Source organism: Cetorhinus maximus, chromosome 1 (genome assembly GCF_964194155.1).
Source record: "Cetorhinus maximus chromosome 1, sCetMax3.hap1.1, whole genome shotgun sequence".
NCBI lineage: Eukaryota > Metazoa > Chordata > Chondrichthyes > Lamniformes > Cetorhinidae > Cetorhinus > Cetorhinus maximus.
Window position 1 is genome coordinate 243,583,081 of NC_135879.1, and position 19,996 is coordinate 243,603,076.

Consider the following 19,996-nt stretch of genomic DNA (forward strand, 5'->3'; position numbering starts at 1 on the left):
GAGTTGGGTTGTTGTTTCAGGTTCAGACATGCCTTGCGCTTGTGCCTTATCAGCTCCTGGATCTTCTGGTTGTTCTCATTGACCCAGTCTTGGTGTTTCCTGGTCGAGTGACCAAGCATCTCTCCGCAGGTGCTAATGACGGAGGCCTTGAGGGCAGACCAGGTGCTGTGGACACGGCACCTCTGGGTCACCGGGAGTTGCCAGGTTGGCAGTGAGGCACTGGCTGAATAGGGCTCTCTTATCAGGATCCTAGAGTGCCTCAGTGTTGATTTTCCTGTGGCATTGTTTCTGTTGCCATTGCTGCTTTGATGTTGATGACGATGATGATGATTAGGCGGTGGTCTATTCAGCAGTCATCGCCTCCTGTCATAGCGTGGGTGATACACATGTTCTTGTGGTCCCTCGCTTGGACAATGACATAGTCGAGCAGGTGCCAGTGCTTACAGCAAGGGTGTTGCCACGAGACCTTGTACTTGTCTCCCTGACGGAACAAGGTGTTGGTTATGACAAGGCCACGTCCTAGGCATTTTGGCAGGAGCAGGGCGCCATTGGTGTTGGATTTCCCTACTCCTTCTCTGCCAATTACACCTCCCCAGAAGTCTGTGTCCTTCCCCAATTCTGGGCGAGGAGGATCAGCTTATCACTTGGGCCAGGATTGTTCGAGGCTGAAGTAAAATTCCTCTTTGGGCTCACCTGTAGCATCCGATGTTAGGGCGTATACGTTGAGGACAGTAGCGCATTGGTTCTGGGCTAGGGTGAACCGAAGGGTCATGAGGCACTCGTTATCCCACAAGAAGTATCTTTGAGACGGCCAACTAGTTTGTTTTTAATGGTGAAGCCAACCCCGTGGAGGTAAGGTGGCGATCTTCCACTGGTTTACCTTTCCAGGTGAAGGTGTAACCGCCACCTTGTTCCTTGAGCTGGCCTTTCCCTGCCCGCTGGGTCTCACTTAGTGCAGCGATGTCAATGTCGAAACATCTGAGCTCCCAGTCAATGACATCAGTACAACGTTCCAGTCTGTCGCTGTTGGAGTTGTCCATGAGGGTCCTTACGTTCCAGGTCCTGAACGGGTGGAAGATGCCTGCTCATGAGTTTTTTTCACGTGGGGTGGCCGTTGCACACCAGCTACCACACGGACTTCACAGAGCAAGGCCTTAGTCCAGTGGCAAGGGGGTCCAAGCGCACTGGGGACCAGGCTCCGCTGTATGGGTCTAGGACATCTAGGCACATATACTCCTATTGCCCCCTTTTCTTCTTCCCAAAGGACCTCTCTCCCTGGGATTCTTAAAGAGCAGTGGCAGCCTCACCATCTCGCTGTTTGCCTGTGCTGCTCCGCTCCGGGCAGTAACCACCCGGTGGTGATACCTGCTTCCGGGTCCTCACCCATCCTCTGTCATTGAGTTACAGTATGCAGACGATGCTTGCGTCTGCGCACACTTGGCCGAGCTCCAAGCCACCATCAACACCTTCACTGAGACGGTTGAGAGAATGAGCCTTACACTAAACATCCATAAGACAAGGGTCCTCTACCAACCTGCTCCATCCACACCACGCTGCCCCCCCAGTTATCAAAATCCACAATGAGGCCTTGGACAACGTCGACCATTTTCCATACCTTGGAAGCTACAGTCAACAAGGGCAGACATCGATGACGAGGTTCAACACTGCCTTCAGTGTGCCAGCGCAGCCCACAGCCGCCTGAGGCAGAGAGTGTTTGAATAAAAGGACCTCAAACCTGGCACCAAGCTCATGGTCTACAGAGCAGTAGTGATACCTGCCCTCCTTTATGGTTCAGACATGGACTATGTACAGCAGGTCCCTCAAAACTCTGGGAAAGTACCACCAGCGCTGCCTCTGCAAGATCCTGTAAAGCCATTGGCAGGATAGACGCAACAAGGTTAGCGTTCTCACTCAGGCCAACATCCCCAGCATCGAAGCATTGACCAGGCTCAGCCAGCTCCGCTGGGCGGACCACATCATCCACATGCCTGACACGAGACTCCCGAAACAAGTGCTCTTCTCAGAGCTTTGACACGGTGACCGAGCCCCAGAGGGCGGTGGAAACGCTTCAAAGATACCCTCGAGGCCTCCTTGAAAAAGTGCAACACCCCCACCGACACCTGGGAATCCCTGGCCCAAGACCACTGGAGGAGAGGGAAAGCATCCAGGAAGGAATTGAACACCTCGAGTCTCATCGCTCAGGGCTGGTTGAAGCCAAGCGTCGACAGTGAAAGGAGCGCGTGACAACCTGGGCGGGTACCAGTTGCCCCTACCACTGTCTGCCCCACCTGTGACAGAGATTGTAGGTCGCACATTAGACTCTTCAGTCACCTGAGAACTCATTTTTAGTGTGGAAGCAAGACAACCTCGACCCTCAGTGGCTGCCTGAGAGAGAGAGAGAGAAGAGCACTGTTACCCTGATATCCCTCCTTGGCCACATCATCCATAAGCATAATTTTAGCTTCCACATGTTCACACTGATGACACCCAGCTCTACTCTCTCAATGCTCCACTGGTGTTAAATTATCAGGCTGCTTATCTGGCATCCAGTAATGGATGGGCAGAAATTTCCCCCGATTAGATATTGGGAAGACTCTCAATATTTCGGTTCTTGGTCTGTGCTCCAAACTCTGTTCCCGAGCTACCAACTCCATCCCTCTCCCTGAGAGTAAGCCAGTCCGTTCCCAACCTTGGTGTCACGTTTGATCGCGAGGTAACCTTCCAGCCACCACTAAGAGTGCCTATTTCCACCTCTGCAATGTCGATCGACTTCGCCCCTGTCTCAGCTTATCTGCTGAAAATCTCATTCATGTCTTTGCTACCTCTAGACTTAGCCATTCTAATGCACTCCTGGCTGGTGTCTCACATTTCACTCTCTGTAAACTTGAGGTCACCCAAAACTCTGCTAACCCGTGTCTAACCCGCAGCGAGTCCCATTCCCCTATCACCTCTGTGCTTGCTCACCTACATTGACTTCCCCTCCCTATCTCTGTAAGCTCCTCTATCCCCACGTCCCTCCGAGATACCTGTGCTCCTCTGTTTCTGGTCTCTTGTGGATTCACGGTTTAAATTACTCCATTGCTGGCAGCCATGCCTTCAGCTGCCTGGGCTCCAAGCTCCGGAATTCCCTCCCTAAACCTCTCTGCCTCTTTACCTTGTTATCTTCCTTTAAGACACTCTTCAAAACCTACGTCTTTGACCAGGCTTTTGGTCATCTGCCCTAATATCTCCTTAGTCGTGCTCTGTGTAATGCTGCTGTGAAATGCTTTGAAACACTTCATTATGTTAAAGGTGCTTATATAAATTATTATTGTTGAAACTTTATCGAGAGTGGTCAGAATGTGGAACTTGCTACCATAGGGAGTGGTTGAGGCAAATAGCAGAGATGCACTTAAGGGGAAGCTAGATAAACACATGAGGGAGAAAGGAATGAAGAGTTACGCGGAGAGTTAGTTAAGGGAGGAGGGAAGCTTTGAATGGAGCCTCTATACCCTGTCTGTGTTCTGAATAGTCGATATAATTCTAAGTAATCAGTGGCGGGTGTGACGGGGAGACAGGAGAGTGGCTATTCTAGGAAGGTGAGATGGAAAGGCGAGGTGGTGGCATAGTGGGAATAGTGATCCAGAGGGCCAGGCTAATGCTTTGGGGTCATGGGTTCAAATCCCACCACAGCAGCTGGTGGAATTTAAAATTCAATTAATGAATCATCAATGTGGAATTATAAAGCTAGTTTCAGTAATAGTGACCTTGAAACTATCATCAATTGTTGTAAAGAATATAGGGAAGGAAATCTGCTGCAGTTACCTGGTCTGGCCTACACGTGACTGCAGATCCACAGCAATGTGGTTGACTCTTAACTGCCCTCTGAAATGGCCAAGCAAGCCACTCAGTTCAGGGGCAATTAGCAATGGACAACAAATGCTGGCCTGGCCAGTGACACCCACATCCCAGGGAAAAATAAGTTTAAAGATTTTCTTAATTGGAACTAACCTTGTGGTGTTCTGGGAACACTGCTGTTGTGTGCCTTGAGGGAGACTAATGTAGAAACTGGTCTTCGGTTAAGCAGAATCTATCTAATCAAATCCTGTAAGCATTATAAAGGAAGTATTAAGTGGGCACTATACTACATTGCAGTAACAAAAACAGAAAATGCTGGAAAAACTCAGCAGGTCTGACAGCATCTGGGGAGAGAAAAACAGAGTTAACGTTTCGAGTCCGTATGACTCTTCTTCAGACGCATCTGTCCACAGATGCTGTTAGACCTGCTGAGTTTTTCTAAGCGTTTTCTGTTTTTGTTTCAAATTTCCAGCATCCACAGTATTTTTGCTTTTATATTACATTGCAGTATGCTGGTGTTCTGAAATCTGGTTTGCACACACCATTAATTTCTGGCAGTGCAGCTCTCCCTTATGGACTGGCAGAAACACAGCTCCCAGCGATCAGCCTGTGCCCCCTGGGGAGGGTTGGTTATGCGAGCGGTCTGGGAGGTTATCCGCTTGTGAGCCACCTATGGGGGGGTCAGTATTTCTGTTGATACTAGATTTGAGCTCTCCCCACCCTGTGCGGTTGCCAACTCTGGTTGAATGGACGCCTGGAGGCTTCACCAGGTAACCTGATGCCTCCCACTACCCTGTCCTGACATTGGTTGCCAGCCAGGTTCATCCTTGTGCCTTCCGACGGCCATTGGAAAGCGAAAAGAGTGAACTAATTGGATGATACTTGACTGTCACAGGGATTGGTTGAGGTGAATAATATAGATGTATTTAAGGGGAGGCTAGCCTTTTTTTCCCCCCCCAAACTCTAGTATTCTAACAACAAATGAACAGACGTGTTCAAAGAAAATGAAACAAAAATACTCTGTTTTGATGGTCTAGCCATTTTTCTCCCGTTTGTAGCTCACTGCAGATTCTTGGTGATTAAACTTCAATTCCTGGAGATTCCTGGAAATCCTGGAGGGCTGGCAACCACACTGTCCTGTGGTTCCAATGACATCTTGTGTGGGGGGTGAGGGGGAGGGATGGTTCTAAGCCACTGTTGCCTTTGGCGACCATATTTCCCTCAAAACTGTCTCTGCTGAGACTGGTTTTCGACTAGGGTTTCTTCATCTGCTGTCATGGAAACCATCGACTTAACAGCTTAACCCTTAACCTAGAGGCTTGGCTTACAATTGCCATTTTGAGATTATTCAGCTCCTTTTAATGTAAGACTTTTTTTTTTGTTCTGATCTGTGTGAGAGTCGGGTCTTGAGCTGAGACTCCCCAGGACCTATCCTCAAAAAAGGATTTGGAGATCCTGGAAAAAAGAGGGCAAAAGTATGACCAAGGGTGATACCAGAACTGAGAGCTTATAAGGACTGGGGAGGATTGAAAAAGCTGATGTTCTTTTCTGTAGAGAAGAGAGAATGTAGAAAATTCCTCTCGGTTAGGGTTGCCAACTGTGATTAAATGTATTTCTGGATGTTTCATCACATGACTTGTCCCCACGCTCCAGCCCTGAGTCGGCCAACACATCCATCCTTGTGACATTCTGCCCTCCTACGCCAACTGGAAAGCAAAAAGTCTCATTACCCGATTGGGTGATGCTTGACTGTCAACCAAACGGCCGTTTTCCCATTTTCATTTTATATCTGGTGAAGAGAAACGTTCGAAGAAAATTACAAGAAAAGTTACGATATTTTTTAATGTCCTGATGATTTTTCTCAAGGGTTGCACACAGCAGTGTACTGGAGATTGATCTTCAATTCCTGGAGACTCCAGGCCAATCCTGGAGGGTTGGCAACCCACCTCTTCGACCTTCCTAGGCTATTAACATTTGTCCAGGAGACCACTTTGGCCATGGTACCTCTAAGCAGTACAGGTCCAACTCTCACAAGAAGGAATTATCAATTGAATGTCCAGGAGTAGAAAAAGCAGTAAAAAAATAAATTGATGTAATAACAGGAAAGGAATTGACAGTCATGTTCTACTTGAATTTGGGTGGGACAAAGCTCTACCTTCACCCAAACCTATTGGGAATCCCCAGTATGTGTGTATATCCCTGTCCTGTCCTCCTCTGATATTTCCACAGTTCATGCTACACTGTTGTCCTGCATTCCTTAGAATGCTAGATGACCCTTGCCCATTAATTATCGCAGTAATCTTTAATCCCAGTCAAATATTATTCCGGTTTTTCATGGAATGCTCATTAAACCATCACTTGCTCTGTTTGCTGGACGTATGTTTCACATATTAATTATTGGGGTAGAATTGGAGTTCACATCTAGCCTTGGTCCAACTTATTTGTTTTGTACTTCCATGGTCACAGTGGATCTTAAGGATTCTGTTTCCATCTTGATTTTAAACAAACCCTTTATAAATACAGGTTATGTGAGGGACATGGGCCTTTGGTCCAACCAGTCTGTGTTGTTACCCTCCAATGAGGAAATAGCTCTAACCACGTTTACCATCTTTCCAATCCAGAGAGAAATGTTGACACAGTTTCAACCTCAATTGCAAACCATGCAAGTGAATTCCACAGCATTACAACACACACTGTTTTGTGGTGCAACGGACGGTGTCCCTGCCTGTGAGCCAAAAACTCTGGGTTCCAGTCCCACCTCAGGGAAGGTGTGTTCATAATGCAGCCAAACAGGTTGAGTATCAACGTGCAAATCCTTCCAACACACATGGCAGGTGGTAAGTGTGGGAGAGATTCCTGGTCAGCCATGTAATGGAAAAAAAGTTAGAGCCTCCACCATCACTATGCATAGCTCCAGGCTACAACATGCATGGAAAAGTGCACATTGTCACAGTAACTCAGACTCCCTGAGGGAACTGTGACACACCACTGCAACACACTCTGGGTAAAGACAGTGTGATAGGTACCCCCAGAGATGCTTCACAGAGTAGAGCGTGCACTGAGCAGTAATATGAGCTGATAGAGGTTATTTAAATTATAAAAGGAGTTGATCGGGTAGACGTGGAATAGACTTTTTTCACTTCTTCCTTAATTTGTTCTTGAGGTGTGGGGATCACTGATGAGGCCAACTTTTATTGCCCATCCCTAATTGCCCTTGAGAAGGTGGTGATGAGCCACCACCTTGAACCAGTGCAGTCCATGTTGTGTAGGTAGAGTTGTAGCCAAGGCCAAAACTAGGAGCCATAAATATAAAATAGTCATTAATAAGCCCAATGACGAATTCAGGAGAAACTACTTTACCCAAAGAATAGTTAGAATATGGAACTTGAGACCAAAGGAAGTGGTTGAGGTGAATAACATGTGAGAGAAAATGAGAAAATTCATAAGGAAGAAATCAGTAGAAAGATATGCTGACAGATTGGGGAAGTCTTGTATGAGTGTAGACATTGGAATGGACCTGCTTGGCCAAATGGCCTGTTTGTGTCCTTGTCCAGCAAGAACCACTATTGACAGGGATCTGGAGCTGAATGGACGAGTCCCAGCCCCCCATTGAACTTCCTTTAGTGAACCAGACTAGCTGGTAGCAATGGGGCATTAGAAGAGTGACAGAAATCACAGTTTGAAAAGGCCTGTGACTTGATCATAGGAACAGGTGTAGCCTGGCCTTCCATTCAGTTAGACCACGGCTTTTCTTAACTCCTTTTTACCAGCTTTGGTTCTCAATCACACCTTAAAATACACCTGCCAAACAATTAACATAGCTTTGGCGGATTTTGGGGCAAGAGTTCCAGATTTCCACTACCCTCTGCATGACACAGTGCTTTCTGACATCACCCCAAAAAGCATAGCTCTAATTTTAAGGTGGCGATATCTCCTTGTCTAGGACTCCCTCACCAGATGGAATCATTTTTCTCTATCCACCCTATCAATTCCTGCAATCCTCTTTAAGTACCTCAATTAGATAATTCCTTAATCTTCTATACTCAAGGGAATATAAGCCTTTGCAACCAGTTCTCATAATTCTTTTAGTCCTGGTATCATGGTGAATCTTTGTTGCACTCAAAGGCCAATGTATACAGTAGTTATTCATCATAGAATCATAAAATGATACAGCATAGAAGGTGGCCATTTGGCCCATTGGACCTGTGCTGGCTCTTTGATCAAGCTATCCAGTAAACCTCACTGCCCTACTCTTTTCCCCATATCCTGCAAATCACCTCCCTTCAAATAATTATCCAATTCAACTAATTTGGCAGGGGGAGGGGATACAGAATGTTAGCAGAATAGGGTCACATCATAATACAGTAAAACAATCAAGTCAGAGGGAGTACAGCTGCATTAAGTTTCAAGGGAGTAAGGCAAGGCTGGATGGCCTCTACTTTAATGCCAGGAGTATTACAGATAAAACAGATGAGTTAAGGGTGAGGATCGACACATGGAATTGTGAATTAGTAGCCATCTCAGAGACGTGGTTGAGGGAAGGGCAGGATTGGCAGCTCAACATTCCGAGATATAGAATCCTCAGGGGAGACGGGAGGGGGTAAAAGAGAAGGAGGCATTGCATTATTAGTTAAGGAGTCAGTTACTGCAGTAAGGAGAGATGATATCTTGGAGGGGGCATTGAATGAAGCTTTGTGGATAGAGCTTAGGAATAAAAAAAGGGGCAACCACGTTATTAGGTGTTTATTATAGACCCCAGATAGTCAGCGGGAAATTGAGGAGCAAATACGTGCACAATTTGCGGAGGTGTGTAAAAACAATAACAATAGGGTAATTATATTAGGTGATTTCAACTTTCCCAATATTAATTGGGATAGACATGGTGGTAAGGGCTTGGATGGAGTGGATTTCTTGAAATGTGTACAGGAGAACTTTTTAGGTCAATATGCAGAGGGTCCAACAAGGGACGGCGCAGTGCTGGACCTAATTCTGGGGAATGAAGCCGGACAGGTGGCTGAGGTGGTGGTGGGGGAGCATTTTAGTGATAGCGGCCACAACATGGTACAGTTTATGGACAAAGAAATCGATAAGTTGCAAAAAAATGTTTTGGATTGGGGGAGAGTGGATTTTAGTAAAATAAGGCAGGATCTGGCCAAGGTAGATTGGGAACAGCTACTTGTGGGGAAATCTACAGAGGAGCAGTGGGGGTTGTTCAAAAAGGAAATGGGGAGGGTATAGGCTCAACATGTTCCCTCCAGGGTGATAGGAAACTCTTTCGAGTTACCAACAGTCACAGATTGCAACTTCTTTCGAGTACAATCACAGTTCTTGGTTTTTCCAGGAGTGGGACATGAACCCACAACCCTCTGATTCAAAGGCGAGGGTGCTATGAAACAAGCCCAGAGAACCATAGATGACCAGAGATAATCAGGTTACGATGAGAAAGAAAAGAGAGGCTTTTAGCAGGTACAAGGGAAGCAAATCAGCAGAGGCATTAGTGGAGTACAGAAAGTGCAGGGTGGAGCTTAAGAAAGCAATTATGAGAGCAGAGAGGGGATATGAGAAAGCTCTGGCTGGTAAAAGTAGGAAAAATCCCAAGATATTCTGTAAGTATATCAATGGGAAGAGGATAACCAGGGAAAGAGTAGGGCCCATTAGGGACCAAGGGGACAAACTATGGGTGGAGCCAGAGGACATCGGTAGAGTGTTGAACGAATCCTTCACATCCGTCTTCACCCAAGAGAATGAGGTTGAAGGTATTGAACTCGGGGAGAGAGACTGCGAGGTTCTTGAGCAAGTTGATACAGGGAGTGACAAGATATTGTAGGTGTTGGCAGGCTTAAAAGTGGACAAATCTCCAGGTCCAGATGATCTGTGTCCCAGACTGCTGAGGGAGGCAAGGGAGGAGGGGCTCTGACCCAAATTTTTAATTCCTCTCTGGCCACGGGGGAGGTGCCAGAGGACTGGAGAACAGCTAATGTGGTTCCGCTATTTAAGAAGGGTTGTAGAGATAAGCCAGGGAACTACAAGCCAGTGAATCTCACATCAGTGATAGGGAAACTATTGGAGAAATTTCTGAAGGAGAGAATCTATCTCCACTTGGAGAGGCAAGGTTTGATCAGGGATAGTCAGCATGGCTTTGTCAGAGGGAGGTCATGCCTAACAAATTTGATTGAATTTTTTGAGGAGGTGACCAGGTGTGTAGATGAGGGTAGTGCAATTGATGTAGTTTATATGGATTTCAGCAAAGCCTTTGACAAGGTCCCACATGAGAGACTTATAAGGAAGGCAAATGCACTTGAGATACAGTAATTTGATAAGGTGGATTCAAAATTGGCTTAGTTGTAGGAGACAGAGGGTGATGACAGAAGGATGCTTTAGTGACTGGAAGCCAGAGTCCAGTGGCGTACCACAGGGATCTGTGCTGGGTCCCCTATTATTTGTCACTTATATAAACGACATAGATGACTATGTGGGGGGTAGGATTACTAAGTTTGCGGATGACACAAAGATTGGCTGGGTGGATAACAGTGAGGTTGGGTGTCTTGGGCTACAGGAAGATATAGACGGGATGGTCAAATGGACAGATAAGTGGCAGATGGAATTTAACCCTGAAAAGTGTGAGGTGATACACTTTGGAAGGAGTAATTTGACAAGGAAGTATTCAATGAACGGCATGGCACTAGGAAGTTCTGAGGAACAAAGGGACCTTAGCGTGTGTGTCCAGAGATCTCTGAAGGCAGAGGGGTATGTTAGTGGGCTGGTGAAAAAGGCATATGGGACACTTGCCTTTATCAATCGAGGCATAGATTACAAAAGTAGGGAGGTCATGTTGGAGTTGTATAGAACCTTGGTGAGGCCACAGCTGGAGTACTGTGTGCAGTTCTGGTCGCCACATTATAGGAAGGATGTGATTGCACTGGAGGGGGTGCAGAGGAGATTCACCAGGATGTTGCCTGGGATGAAACTTTTAAGTTATGAAGAGAGGGTGGATAGACTTGAGCTGTTTTCGTTGGAGCAGAGAAGACTGAGGGGCGACCTGATCGAGGTGTACAAGATTATGAGGGGCATGGACAGGGTGGATAGGGAGCAGCTGTTCCCCTTAGTTGAGGGGTCAGTCATAAGGGGGCATAAGTTCAAGTTGAGGGGCAAGAGGTTTAGGGGGGATGTGAGGAAAAATATTTTTACCCAGAGGGTGGTGACTGTCTGGAATGCGCTGCCTGGGAGGGTGGCTCACATCCTTTAAAAAGTACCTGGATGAGCACTTGGCATGTCATAACATTCAAGGCTATGGGCCAAGTGCTGATAAATGGGATTAGGTAGGTAGGTCAGGTGTTTCTCATGTGTCGGTGCAGACTCGATGGGCCGAAGGGCCTCTTCTGCACTGTGTGATTCTGTGATCATGCTAAATTTGCCTCAGTGCCCTGGCGTGATTGTGGTGGGGAGTTGGAAATTAGCCAGGGTTCCTGTACCTGATCACGACCCAGTAACTGCCATTGAAACAACAACATAGATGGACGTGGAGCAGAGGATTAAGGCTAGACTGTGACTTCTGCCAAGTCGAGAACAACCAACTGTGGAACCAGAGCTTCTACAGGAGTGGGGGGGGGGGGATCAGTGCAAATGAAAACAAGCAAAAGGTTTTATTTCGAGGAGCTAGTCTAGGGTCAGGAGGTTATCATCCATCCCCCAATTGCTCCTGCACTCATGAGAAAACTGCCACATCAAAGGACACCCTTTCCATTGATCTCTACAAGAGCTGAACTCAGCTCCATGCTGCTGAGCACATACTGCTAGATTCCCTTAAAGAGATTACATCCACCAATCCCTCTGTAAACAAACACTTAACAATCAGCACGCCCAGCCTCTCCACATTAACCATAATTGGCAAAAGAATCAGAGGTGGACACGTGGAAACTTTTTTTTAATATAAAAAACACAACGATTTCTTGGGGATGTTGAATGCACTGCCCGAAAGGATGGTGGAAGGAATCGCTGCCACTACCTTCTGTCATGTGAACCTCAGCTGAGATGTTGATCTTATGTCAGCTCATTATCAAACAGAACTGTATGTGTCTTCAGGGCTTTGGAGGCTGTGTTGTTAGCTGAATAAATTGACCCACAAGGCTATGTGATCATAGAATGTTCCAGAACAGAAATAGGCACTCAGCCCATCAAGCTCGTGCTGATGTTTCTCTCCCATGAGTTTGCAATTCTAGTTACATTCTCCTGTTAGCTACCTATACCTTATAATATGCCACCCAATGTATTTGCTGTATTCATTTTCCAAATTTGCTAGATTCTGGATAGGTTCCATCAGACTGGAAAGTAGTAAATATAATCCCTCTATTCAAGAAGGGAGGGAGGCAGAAAACAGGAAACTATAGGCCAGTTTGCTTGACGTCTATTGTGGGGAAGTTGTTAGAATCGATCATTAAGGAGGTTATAGCTGGGCACTGATAAGAGCTCAAGGCAATCAGGAAGAGTCGGCATGGTTTTGTGAAAGGAAAATCATGTTTAACCAATTTATTGGAGTTCTTTGAAGGAATGACATGCGCCGTGGATAAAGGGGAGCCTGTAGATGTACTGTACTTGGATTTCCAGAAGGCATTTGATAAGGTGCCACATCAAAGATTATTACGGAAAATAACAGTGCATGGTGTAGGGGATAACATATTAGCATGGATGGAAGATTCGCTGGCTGGCAGAAAGCAGAGAGCATGCATAAATGGGTCTTTTTCAGATTGGCAGGATGTGACTAGTGCAGTCCCACAGGGGTCTGTACTGGCGTCTCAACGATTTGCATCAATGACTTAGATGAGGGGAGTGAAGACATGGTAGCTAAATTTGCAAATTACACAAAGACAGGTAGGAAAGTATGTTGTGAAGAGGACATGAGATTGCAGATGGATAGGTTGAGTGAGTGGGCAAAGATCTGGCAAATGGAGTTTAATGTGGGAAAATGTGAAATTGTTCACTTTAGCAAGAAGAACAAAAAAGCAGAATATTACTTAAATGGAGAACGGCTTCATAATTCTGAAGTGCAGAGGGATCTAGGTGTTCTAGTACACGAGTCACAAAAAGTTAGTTTGCAGGTACAGCAAGTAATTAAGAAGGCTAATGGAATGCTATCCTTTATTACAAGAGGAATTGAACATAAAAGTTCAATGTTGTGCTTCAGTTATTCAGGGCATTTGTGAGACTGCACCTCGAATACTGTGTGCAGTTTTGGTCACCTTATTTAAGGAAGGCTGTAAATGTGTAAGGAAGTCATGTTGGAGTTGTATAGAACCTTGGTGAGGCCATAGCTGAAGTACTGTGTGCAGTTCTGGTCACCACATTATAGGAAGGATGTGATTGCACTGGAGGGGGTGCAGAGGAGATTCACCAGGCTGTTGCCTGGGATGAAACATTTAAGTTATGAAGAGAGGGTGGATAGACTTGAGTTGTTTCCGTTGGAGCAGAGGAGACTGAGGGGCGACCTGATCGAGGTGTACAAGATTATGAGGGGCGTGGATAGGGAGCAGCTGTTCCCCTTAGTTGAAGGGTCAGTCACGAGGGGACACAAGTTCAAGGTGAGGGCAGGAGGTTTAGGGGGGATGTGAGGAAAAACTTTTTTTACCCAGAGGGTGGTGATTGTCTGGAATGCACTGCCTGGGAGGGTGGTGGAGGCGGGTTGTCTCACATCCTTTAAAAAGTACCTGAATGAGCACTTGGCACATCATAACATTCAAGGCTATGGGCCAAGTGCTGGTAAATGGGATCAGGTAGGTAGGTCAGGTGTTTCTCACATCTCGGTGCAGACTCGATGGGCTGAAGGGCCTCTTCTGCACTGTGATTCTGTGATCCCAGGAATCACCTAATGAATCTCTTTTGAACTGCCTCCAGTGCCAATATATCCTTTCTTAAATACGTGGCCCAAAACTGTACACAGTACTCCAGGTGCAGCCTCACCAACACTCTGTACAGTTGTTACAAGACTTCCCTATGTTTAAACTCCATCTCCCTAGCAATACAGGCTAAAATTCCTTTCGCCTTCTTCATTACTTGCTGCACCTGCTTGCTAATCTTTTGTGTTTCATGCACAAGAACACCCAGATCCCTCTGTGCTGCACTTTTTTAGAGTCTCTCTCCATTTAAATAATAGTCTGCTTTTTGATTCTTCCAACCAAAGTGCATGACCTCACACTTTCCTGCATTAAACTCCATCTGTCAAGTATCTGCCTGCTCATTCAACCTGCCTCAAAAGGCAGTGGAGGCGGGGTCATTGAATATTTTTAAGGCAGAGGTGGATGGATTCTTGTTAGGCAAGGGAATCAAAGGTTATCGGGGTTAGATGGGGATGTAGAAATCGAAACACAAGATGATCAGCCATGATCTTATTGAATGGCGGAACAAGCTCAAGGGGCTGAATGGTCTACTCCTGTTCCTATTTCCTATGTTCCTGTGTTCTCACTGTCCTGCTCAGTCTGAATGTCAGGAACAACCCAAGCAACTTCAGCTTCAATGAATTATTTCCAAGTGTCCAAACCCACGACCACTACCATCTAGAAGGACAAGGGCAGCAGATAGATGGGAACGTCACCACCTGTAAGTTCCCCTCCAAGTCACTCACCATCCTGACTTGGAAATATATCGGCCGTTCCTTCACTGTCACTGGGTCAAAATCCTGGAACTCCCTCCCTAACAGCACTGTGGGTGTACCTACACCACATGGACTGCAGTGGTTCAAGAAGGCAGCTCACCACCACCACCTTCTCAAGGGCAACTAGGGATGGGCAACAAATGCTGGCCCAGCCAGCGAAGCCCACATCCCGTCAATTAATTTTTAAAAAATATTTCCAAGTGCATCAATTGATCAGTGGACAAATGCAACAGCCAGACTTGTACAAAGAACAATAAGAGATACGCGTGTTTCATTTGATTTGGCAGTGATATTTGGCGGATGAATATTGAGGGACCTCCTTTCTCTTCGAATAGCATTTTGATGGTCAGTTGAAAGGGGGAGACCAGGCTTGGTTTAAAGTCTTGTTGGAAAGGCAGCAGCCTTGACAGTCCCTCACTCCCTCTGTCGTTACTGATCCCAAGATAGCGTTGGAAGAGGGGCAAAGAATGCACTTACTGCACTGGATGATGTTCCTCCCAAAAGGACTTGGCTGAAACAAACACCGCTTGGAGGGACAAAAAGATGCTGAGATAAAAATGAGCCTAAGTAAAAGCAGAAAGTGCTGGAAAAACTCAGCGGGTCTGGCAGCATCTGTGGCAAGAGAAACAGAGTATTGTGTCCAATATGACTCTCTTTCGGAACTGACCTCCTGACTATTTGCAACATTCTTTGTTTTTATTTCCGATTTCCAGACTTATTCTACTTTATTAATAGGCTTCAGTTGGTGGGAGTGTCCTCCAGTTCTGGGCACTGTGCTTCAGGAAAGCTGTGAAGGCCTGGAGAGAGAGGTAGCAGAGGAGATTTACTAGAATGATACCAGGAATGAGGAACTTGAGTCATAGGGAGGAACCTGTAGAAGCTGGAACTGTCCACCTCTAGAGTAGAGAAGGTTCAGGGTGGATTTATTGGAGACGTTAAAAATTGTGAACGACGTTGAACACGTTAGTGAAGAGAAACTTTCCAGTATCAGAAGGTTCAGTAACACAAAGACGTGCACTTGAGATAATTAGCAAAAGAAGCAGAGGCAGGTTATTATGATGTAGAATGTGCTGCCTGAAAAGGTGTTAGAAGCAGATTCAATAGGAACTTTAAAAAGGGAATTGGATAAATATTTGAAAAAAGTGGGGGGGGGGGCGGGAAACGTAGATGAGAATGGAACTAATTGGATAGTTTTTTCATAGAGCCAGCACAGCAAGATAGGTCAAATGGTCTCCTCCTGTGTGTATTCTAATTCTCTTGCGAAGATAGGGCTGTGGGTTTGGGTTGAAAGCAGACTATTATAGTAATTGTTTTCAATCAGTAACAAACTTGCTGTCTGTGCAATTTGAGCTCGGCAAGGGACGTGGTAACTACTGGCAACTTGTAGGGCCGGGCTGTCTCTTTTGGCCAGGTGTCCATTGGCCAGGAGACTGGGGAGTGATGTGGATCCTTGAAGCAATAGGGAACCGTTAAGCTGTGAGCGAGTACACTGGAATTGTCTGAAACGGTAGACGTTTCACACAGAATTGAATACCATTAAGATATTTCCTGCTGATTAATTACATTCCAGACCTCTGTCCATGAACGTCTTGACTGACTTTGCTGTTTACAAGAGATAGAAATACTTCGGTTCTGTTTTCAGTGGGTGTGGTCCCAAATTTAATACTGCATTTATCTTTGCAGAACAACTGTAAAGGGGAAGTGGTTTTCTGAGTAATTCTTTTTTTAAAGTGAGCATAATAGTAACTTCAAAAGGGAATTAGATATAGACTTGAAAAGGAGAAAATGTTTAATAACTTGGGGAAAGGGAGAGGAGTGGGACTAATTGAGTAGTTCTTTCAAAGAGCTAGCATAGTCACAGTGGGCTGAATGGCTGTCTTCTGTGTTGCATCATTCTATGTAGGAATTAAATTTTTTTTAAAAACATGGGAAATACACAATGAAGGGAGATGATGGCATAATGGTAATGTCACTGGACTAATCCAGAGGCCCTGTTTAATGTCCTGAGGACACGGGTTCAAATCCCACCAAGGAAGCTGGTGGAATTTAAATTCAGTTAATTAAATCTGTAATTAAAAGTTAGTCTTGGTAAAGATGACCATGAAACCTTTGTGTATTGTTTTAAAAGCCCGCCTGGTTCACTAATGTCCTTTAGGGAAGGAAATCTGCTGTCCTTACCTGGTCTGGTCTACATGTGACTCCAGACCCACAGGGTAGACTCTGAACTGCCCTATGAAATGGCCTAGCAAGCCACTCAATTCAAGGGCAATTAGGGATGGGTAACAAATATTGGCCTTGCCAGCGATACACACATCCAATGAAAGAATAAATGCACAGGAGTTTCTTAACATTTTTGCATGCCCTAGTGTATCACCTGTTGATGCTGCGTAACCCCATTACATACCACCAGCACTGTGTGACAGACAGCAATAAGGTGCATTTATATAGCACTTTTAACATGGTAAAAACATCCCAAAGCACTCACCCCAGAGGGTAATCAGTGAGAGTTTGGCAGAGATCACACCTTTTGCAGTCTTAGAAAAATTGCAAAACACTTCACAAAGCCAATGAGATAGTCAGTGTTATAATGAAAGAAGGGTGCTGGCCAATTAGGACAGATAGAACCATAGAACACCACAGCACAGAAAACAGGCCATTCGGCCCTTCTAGTCTGTGCCGAAATATTATTCCAAAAGCTCCAGAGATTTAGGGAGGAAATTCTAAAGCTTAGGGCCTAGGCTGCCGACGATGGTTCCCATGGACACTGCATCTCAGTATGACTGCATTGAGACTTTTTTGGATAACTATTATTCAACAAGATGGCAGGCAGAGCTGTTGGATCAAGTCAGCTTCTATGCTTGCAGTCTAAAGAGAGAAAAATCACTGCAATAATGGTTTCCAGTTATCTTTAGCGTGTCGTTATGATTGGGCACTGCGTCTGCTAACTGGTGTCGCTTCACGGTGCATTTATATAGCCCCTTCAAAGCAGTAAAAATGTCTCAAGGCGTTTCATAGGAGCATTATCAAACAAACACTAAGTCATGTAAGCAGCTAGCCGGATGTAGTCAAAAGCTTACTCAGAGTTAGTGTTTTAAGGAGAATTTTAAAGGAGGAGAGAGACATAGAGAGGCAGTAAGGTTTTGGGAGGGTACCCAGAGCTTGGGGCAGCTAATGGCATGACCACCAGTGAAGGACCAATAAAATTCAGGGATGCTCAAGAGGCCAGAATTAGAGGAGAGCAGGTATCTTGGAGGATTGTGGGGCTAGAGGAGATCACAGAGATAGGGAGGGGGTGAGGCCGTGGAGGGATTGAAAACAAGAGTGAGAATTTGAAATTCGAGACGCGGCTGGATCTTGAGCCAGTGTTGATCAGTGGGAACAGGGGTAATGAGTGAATGGGACTAGGTGTGAGTTAGGATATGGATGATGAGAATTTTGGATAAGCTCAGGTTTAGGGAAAGTGCAAAGTGAGAGGCCAAACAGTGGAGCGTTGGAATGGGATTGAAATGACAGGAGCCATTCCTTCAGTGTAGAGCTTTGGGCTGTTTTATGCAATCTGTCTAACTGAGATACTTGCCCAGAAAATTATGAGGTGGTATTTGGAGAGTAGGTGGCTAATTATATTCGGGTTCAAACCAGAAGCTGAAGCTAACATTCAGAACATTCCGGACTTCTCCACAGAAATCTACCTTAACGCAACTGGGAGACACATGAGAGGCAAAGAGAGAGGCATGCGAGATGCTCACTGAGTGTCAATTACAGTGTCAGTTACAGGCAGTTAGTAGCTCAAGCAGCAAACAAGACTGAGAAAACAAAATCTTGCAGTCTCACCAGGAATTAAGTATATATTTTAAAATCTGGTGTTGCTTTCTTGCTAAATATGCGATAAAGTGTCACTGAAATCACCTGCTCCTTTTAAAGGGACTGGCACTGTCTGCATGAAATAAAAACAGAAAATGCTGGAAAAACTCAGCAGGTCTGGCAGCATCTGTGGAGAGAGAAACAGAGTCAACGTTTCGAGTCTGTGTGACTCTTTTTCAGTTCTAAAGAAGTCATATTGGACTTGAAACATTAACTCTTGTTTTTCTCTCCACAGACCTGCTGAGTTTTTCCAACATTTTCTGTTTTTATTTCAGGTTTCCAGTATCTGCAGTATTTTGCTTTTATTCCGCATGAATAAGTTTTGGTTTAATCTTTCTCTTGAGCGTAGAGTTGCTCCTTGTGTTTTTTATGTCACTCTTGTTTTCGGATGACCCAACAACGTGTTGCAGTGTTCCTTGGCGTCTGTGTGAGGATGTGGAGGTTTCTAGTGTGTTCGTGTGTGGACTGTGCCCGTTTGTAAAATTGCGGACAATCCCTGCTGCACAGAAACAATCCATTCAGCCAGCAAGTCCATGCTGGTCCACACGAGCTTCCTCTCTCCTTCCTTCATCTAATTCTGTCAGCGTGACATTTATCGAGCTTACCCCTTGAACACATCTATGCTTTTTTACATCAGTTACTCCTTGGAGCCAATTCCACATTCTCACCACTCTGTGGATCAGCTGACCGGTCATGTCACTGATCGAGGGATCACCTGACTCCTGCATGACTGGAGAGGGAGAAATGTAACATCTGGATGTGATACTGTCCTGCTCCAGCTGTTAACTGAGAGAAGTGGCATTGGGCAGGATAAGAGGGAGCTCCTTTATCTCTTGTTACTGGGAGTGCTGCAGACTCGTTGACTAATGTAGGCCATGGATTAGCTGCTGCCTGCTGCTGCTGTTGCTGCTGCGCCAACAACTCTCCAGCAATCCTAAGAGGCTCTTAAATAATAAATTTGTCAAGCTTTCTGGGAAAGCGGTTTGCTGAACAGTTTGTCTCGAGATTGGTTCTCTGCCATTTTCTCTCTTTTCTGTTGCCTCTCCCATCTTCTCCTCCGCACTCTTTCACTGTGGTTACTTATTTTCTCCCTTTTTCCTGAGCTTCCCTTCCTGGCTCGTTTCCTTTTTCAATTCTCTTCCCCCCCACCTCCTCGTTCTCACAACCCTCTTTCCTTCTCAAAAAAATTTTTAAGTTTTCTTCCTGTCTTTCTGCCCCACCCCCGAACTCCCCCTCCTCCTCTCGCGCCGTCCTTTCACGCTTCATTGGAACATTTAGCTCGAAGATGTTAAGCGACCCTTTGCCCCGCTGGGCCCTGCAGGTTGGGAAATGTCATGCTGTGCCACTCTTCTGATGTACAGCCCTCACCCTGCACTGCATGAGGCCAGCTCTTTTGGTCTGGCTGTTTCGCCACAAGCTGATATGGGCATGTCAACTTAAAGTTTGCTATCTGTGCCTGAGCCAGAGTTGCAGGGGAAGGAGAAACCCCAGCTTCCTCCTGATAAAAGTGACAGCCTGACATGGCGCTTTATGTTGTGGTCAGAGGTTGTTGCGTTGCATTTAGTTTCAGAGACATGGATCTTCTAGTGAAAGTGAGCCGGTGACATTCATAGTGAACTGGGTTTCCTCCCATGGCTCTTTGTCCCGTTAATC

General features: G+C 45.7%; 1 protein-coding gene across 2 annotated transcripts in view; it reads left to right on the forward strand.

Annotated features, from left to right (window-relative positions):
* Positions 1–19,996, forward strand: part of LOC144688430 (uncharacterized) — a 125,004-nt gene that overhangs the window by 25,317 nt on the left and 79,691 nt on the right. The gene's annotated exons all lie outside the window — the stretch shown is intronic.